This window comes from Austrofundulus limnaeus, unplaced genomic scaffold (assembly GCF_001266775.1).
Source record: "Austrofundulus limnaeus strain Quisiro unplaced genomic scaffold, Austrofundulus_limnaeus-1.0 Scaffold600, whole genome shotgun sequence".
NCBI lineage: Eukaryota > Metazoa > Chordata > Actinopteri > Cyprinodontiformes > Rivulidae > Austrofundulus > Austrofundulus limnaeus.
In genome coordinates this window covers 269,001-274,024 of record NW_013953002.1, presented here as the reverse complement: position 1 = coordinate 274,024, position 5,024 = coordinate 269,001, and the positions used below count along the sequence as shown (strand labels likewise).

The 5,024-nt window shown below is 37.6% G+C and overlaps 1 long non-coding RNA gene across 1 annotated transcript; it reads right to left on the bottom strand.

Moving 5' to 3' along the window:
* Window positions 1-3,031: 3,031 nt before the first annotated feature.
* Window positions 3,032-3,891, bottom strand: LOC106531134 (uncharacterized). The gene is made up of 2 exons (XR_001311872.1): window positions 3,696-3,891; window positions 3,032-3,594 (listed from the first exon to the last, which is right to left on the bottom strand). It is a non-coding gene; the product is annotated as an uncharacterized LOC106531134 (long non-coding RNA).
* Window positions 3,892-5,024: the final 1,133 nt, after the last annotated feature.

The window sequence follows — 5,024 nt, the reverse complement described above, 5'->3', positions numbered from 1 at the left end:
GTGTGTGTGTGTGTGTGTGTGTGTGTGTGTGTGTGTGTGTGTGTGTGTGTGTGTGTGTGTGCGCGCCTAATAAAAAATAAAGCAGATATCTAATTTGTAAATCCACACACCTTAACAGATGCTGGGACATTCATAACAACTTATGAAAACTGAGTCAGTATGCTTCACTTGCTAAACAAACTTAAAAACAAAAACAAAAAGCAAACTTTCCTAAATTAGGAAGGCAAAATAACCATAGACAGTTTCAGTCCAAGGCAAATGGTGTGCGTCTTGGCGACAGGCACACACATGGCTACTGTTTTCAATGTCTCTCTTTGTTAAGAAGTATCTTGAAAGGCTTGAAATAAACCAGTAAAGAAGCATACACAATCGGAACAACATAATAAAAACATAATTCAGAATTTCACAAGCTCGTTTATGTACTAGTAATAATTATCTACTCACCCGCTTTTGCATGTGCAAAATGCGTCTGACAGAACTTTCTCAGTCACAGCTCACTTTGTGCCCGTCATCATTCTTTCTCTGGCTACGAAAGACTTGGGCTGTATAATGCCGATTTCACCTTGATTTCCCGCAAATAATTTCACAGGCCTGATGTACGACTTGATTGCAAATTTTCTAGCCTATCTTCTTTGCCTTAAACATGGTTCATAAGGCAAAAATGCCTCACCAAATGTATCAGGTAACACTGTAACTTTCAATAGCACTGTCATTACTTCTGTGTTTGTTGTCGGAGGTAGGGGCGGGCTGAACCCTGCTTCCGCGTCGGCGGAGCAATCTTAGCTTTGGCGTCATGTCAATTCGTCGGTGCCTACGAATACGGTCGACAAATGCGGCCGACGTTTGAGTTTTTGTCGGCTGCATCCGAGTAGCCTACGCAGCTGACGGTATCCCAGAATGCATTGCGCCGTAAGGAATTTTTCATCAAATCAAAGATGGTGGATAAACTATTGACCGAAGAGTTCATCTTAAATGTAAGTTTTTTAACCTTCCTAATGCATTAATATATTAAAGACCGTGTAAAGTAAATTTTGATATTTTCTTCATTAAACTTTATAAATGTCAGAATTGCATTGTTGTAAATGAGTAAAAAGTCTCATAACTGTAGATACTTTAATTTTGGAGGTATAGATCAATTTGTGTTCAAAGATATGTTTGTTTCAGGATTTTTTGGGCGTGCTTTAAAAGGCGGCTACGTTTCGTCACGCGGCCACCTTAAACGTGACCCTGGCTTAGCCCCGCCCGCTGCTTCTCCAGCAATATAAAAAGGGTCTTTGCCTCGGCCTTGCTGACTGTTTACTTGCTAATCGCAGATAGCATCAGATAGCAATAGCATAGATATTTTGTTTGCTGTTAGCTAGCTAAACAATTCCCATTTTACTCCAGATAATTTTACTAACTACCTGGAGACACATTTGGTATTTATGGACGGTCGTTTGGTGCTGGTTCATGAGGCTCTACTGACCGTCAACCTCATGGACTCTCCTCCTGACATTGCTGCACTGTCCTGCACCTGACGGTGGGATAATGCCTCGCCCAATAACCGGAGTAAGTTGCTGTTTGTGCTTATATTTTAAATATTTTAAGTGCGGGCTATATCCATAAGGTGGTTTCTACATAGATACCTATGTATGTGGATCTACATAGGTTTTAGCTACTTTTCTTTTTTTGCTTAACCCTTGCGCTACAAGTTCACAAGCTCATTTTATGGTAAGAAAATGCGACAGCTCTATTACATACTTAGTTATCAACGTGATTACTCGTTATTTTAATCACCAACACAGACCCGCATGCGATGCTAAGGATGCGACCGGCTGCAGGGGAGTCCGCTCAGCTTCTAAAATAGAGCTCATTATTAACAGCGGAGTTACGAGTTAATGTTGTGTCCTCAACTTGAAAAACATAACCAGAGTTGTTTGTGCACTAAAAACAGCATAACTCCAGGAAAAATGAGCTGCTGTTATGTCCAGAACTAGCATAAAAACAGAGCAGATTTACTGGATCTCAGCTAGCACCTGTCTGCCTCTCCACACACACCTCAGCTGCAGGCCGCAGCTACGCTCCTAATCATGACCGGAGCATGAACCTTTATGGTACAGATTAGAAACAGGCATGAAAATGTGGAAAATAAATTATTTTCAGTGAATGAGAGTTATTTTTTCTAATAGTTGTATTTTTAACTGATATTTTATATCTACGAGTTATGTTTCTTCTGAACTGTTACAAATTAATTTCAGAAACGGCATGATTTGATGATTTTACTGATAATGGTTCATTTAAAATGTTTAACAGAAGTAATAATAAGCAGGTTTCTTTTGTATAAATATTACAGTGTACAGTACAGATAAATTCTGTACTGTATTACATTTCTACACCCCTTTCACAAATATTGACACTACACATAACAGTTATATCATTATCATAATTTAAATGTATGTTTTACAGGTTCTCTGGCTACTGTCACCACTAAGAGAGTTGCTGTGGGCACCACCACATCTCATTTTCTGCCACTCCATTCAGCAGAAAGCTGTACCGCCTGGATCCACCAAAAAAGCCTCCTGTCTTTGAGGGTCCATCTTTTAAGTAGTTTGAAGCCAGTGTAAGGTGTGTAGATTCTTCTGACACCACCTACTTCCCCAGCATGTCTGAATCTGTTGACATCACTAAAGCAGTAAGTTAACTTTGCATGTTATAGATGCTTCTAAATTGCCTCAGTCACTTCTCAACACACCTGAGCACTTTTCCACCAGGATTAAATGGGTGTGGAGATTGACAGGTGGTGTTTTCTAGTGATGACAAGTTGAAATAACACCACCAACAAAAAAATGTCTGTAACAGATGACATATCCTGTCTTTTTTAGAATCTTGTCAGTGAGCTCATGGACTTCCTTTTCAATGTCATCCTTAACCCTGCCTGTCCCGGGATTCCTGTGTGAGCAACCTGAGAAAGCAGATGGAGTTGCAAAGATTCAGCTGTCCAGGTACATTAGGAAAAAAGTATTTTAAAAATAAATGATTTGTTACACAGAAATGTCATTACACAGGAAATAATTTATTAAGTGCAACATTGGATACATTGATTGTTTTCATTTTATCAGTTTGTAAAATTCAGTAGTTTTTGTGATTACAGAAAATGCAATGATGCTAATTTTAACAACAAAATTACTACAGAAACAGAAAAAAACTGAAAACATATTTAAACATTTATTTATGAGTATCTACCTTTTTTGATATTATACAAATAAAATCAAACAATTATAACACACTGGACCATTAAAAAAAACTGTCCTTTCTTTCACAACTCCCTTACATATCCAAACCCCAGAAAACAAGTTGGAGTCATGAAAAAGACCTGCCTCATCATTTTGAACTTTGAATCACTTTTTTAAAGACGTACTTTGATCAACACATCAGAAAGCAATAAAAACTATTTTTGTCTAATTTACACAGCTTGTTCCTTTGCCTCCAATGGCCTGCCTGATAAATGTTCAGATCATTCTGCAGGTAGTATGAGTTCAAGCAGACTGGCTGAAGGCCTGGATGAAAGGTCATGCAGCGTGGATGCTCTGGCAGCTCTCCACATCTATTCTGAACCTGTAGGAATATGTGTAATAAGGTGTTTCTGTAATAAATACCTAGTTGTGATTTCATACTTTGAATGATTATTGTAGAATACAGAGTTTTTATTTACATACAGCATTAAGCCCTTTGCAGCAGAAAATCGTCCTGTTAGCAGGGTCGGATTAACACTTCCCTGTACCCTGGGCAACAATATTCAAGGGCCCCATCATTACGACCCTAGGATTACCAGTCTGGCAAAATACAGAGTAAATTATTGCAATATATAGTAAATATACTCAATATTTCGAATTCTAAGTTTATTTTGATGTACAAATGCTCATAGAACTACAAATACACTGCTATGTCCTCTTGTCAAGGACACTCCTTCACATGATGCTATAAAAACAAAACACATCAGTATAATCTGGTAAACATGACCCACTACATCAAGATCGAGGGAAGTGTCCTCCATTTTCACAAAAGCAACACTTGACATTAAGCAACCTTCTCAGTCACCTGACCTGCCTCATGCTGACTGACCAATGAGGAGAAGATCTCAACTCACGTTCACAGTGACAGGTAGCCTCTCTGTGCAGCGCAAGAGCTCCAGCAGACAGTTTAACAAAAGCAGGAGAAAAACAGATATTTTGTTGGTGCCTTCATTCAAGGGTGTAACCATCATCTCAGAAGAGAGGGGGACACATTTTTTAGAGGTCTACTGAGTGATTTATCATCCTCTCTTATTAAATCACACCTCTCCTTAGTGGCCAAAACACATAATTACTGACAACCACAGTACAGTTCCACTGACTGACTTTAGTTCTTTAAACCATTTATTAACAAAATCTAAAGTTTTAGCAGCCAAAAGATAACCAGATGGAAAACACCATTACTGCAAGCAAACAGACTTGAAAAAGAACACTACCCATCCTGTCCACTGGTAGTGTCTGTGACAGCATGGAGGAGCAGAAACAGACCACACAGGACAACAGCTCACAGCCTCCATAGAAACTAATAGATAAACAGCAGCTCAACTGGATCTGTTTCACAAATTATCTGTCATGTTTTTACAATAAATTAATAATTATATTAATTTCATTCAACAATCATGTAAAACAGCAGATTTATACTAGAAAAATATATAATTTATAAATTACAATGATCTAATCTAGATGTGAAGATTAGACTTTAGCTAGTTGAAAAATGATGACTTCAGCTAGTAATTAAATATATTTATTATTTCTTCTTACTGTCATAAAAATATGAATAATAAATATTTACCAGTCACTTAGAAAATGTCCTCTGTACCTGTTATAGGATGAAACTCGTCTCTGTTAGCTAACCAACAGGTCAGGTTCCTCTAACAGAAACATAAAAAATACTTACATTTATAATATTATTTTACACTCTGTAGGTTTAAATATTAATCAGAGGACAAAGTAATATTTAAGTTTGTGTTAAAT